The following is a 1,516-nucleotide window of genomic DNA, read 5'->3' on the forward strand; positions in this document are numbered from 1 at the left end:
ACAGCAAAGACCATAGGACAAACAGCAAAGACCATAGGACAAACAGCAAAGACCATAGGACAAACAGCAAAGACCATAGGACAAACAGCAAAGACCATAGGACAAACTGCAAAGACCATAGGACAAACAGCAAAGACCATAGGACAAACAGCAAAGACCATAGGACAAACTGCAAAGACCATAGGACAAACAGCAAAGACCATAGGACAAACAGCAAAGACCATAGGACAAACTGCAAAGACCATAGGACAAACTGCAAAGACCATAGGACAAACAGCAAAGACCATAGGACAAACTGCAAAGACCATAGGACAAACAGCAAAGACCATAGGACAAACAGCAAAGACCATAGGACAAACTGCAAAGACCATAGGACAAACAGCAAAGACCATAGGACAAACAGCAAAGACCATAGGACAAACTGCAAAGACCATAGGACAAACAGCAAAGACCATAGGACAAACAGCAAAGACCATAGGACAAACTGCAAAGACCATAGGACAAACAGCAAAGACCATAGGACAAACAGCAAAGACCATAGGACAAACAGCAAAGACCATAGGACAAACTGCAAAGACCATAGGACAAACAGCAAAGACCATAGGACAAACAGCAAAGACCATAGGACAAACTGCAAAGACCATAGGACAAACAGCAAAGACCATAGGACAAACAGCAAAGACCATAGGACAAACTGCAAAGACCATAGGACAAACAGCAAAGACCATAGGACAAACAGCAAAGACCATAGGACAAACAGCAAAGACCATAGGACAAACTGCAAAGACCATAGGACAAACAGCAAAGACCATAGGACAAACAGCAAAGACCATAGGACAAACAGCAAAGACCATAGGACAAACAGCAAAGACCATAGGACAAACAGCAAAGACCATAGGACAAACAGCAAAGACCATAGGACAAACAGCAAAGACCATAGGACAAACAGCAAAGACCATAGGACAAACAGCAAAGACCATAGGACAAACAGCAAAGACCATAGGACAAACAGCAAAGTTCTTCATTTCCAAATTGCTGTGCCACACAGGAGTCAACTACCATTAGAAAACGAGACCCAGTGTGTGGGGATAGGAGGGCACAACCAGTGTCTAGTCACAGGAGATATATTGAGTTAGGACACTCCGATGTATATCCAATGGATATTTTTGGAATACATGTTTTTCCTCCAAATCATTCTTTCAAATTCCAAATCAACTTGCAGTCGATTTGGAATTTGTTTAGGTGTGCTCAGATAAAAAAAGAATACCAATGCTTGCCATCCTTAGAATGGCGTTGATGAAGCAGGTGCGATACATGAACCACGTGATTGCATCAGTGCGAGGATGATCAAACTGTGTCGTAACTTCATTCAGCCCAGTTAGGACTACTCGTTATGTAAATCAGCCATCACCCACCATGAGTAAATAGGTTTATGAAAGGGGTGTGTGGTGTGGTGGGGCAGTATGGGAGTCCAAAGAGAATGGAGTTACAATAAATAAATAAAAAGCAACCAAGC

The sequence above is a fragment of the Protomyctophum bolini genome, assembly GCF_963924005.1.
Source record: "Protomyctophum bolini genome assembly, chromosome: 17".
Taxonomy (NCBI): Eukaryota; Metazoa; Chordata; class Actinopteri; order Myctophiformes; family Myctophidae; genus Protomyctophum; species Protomyctophum bolini.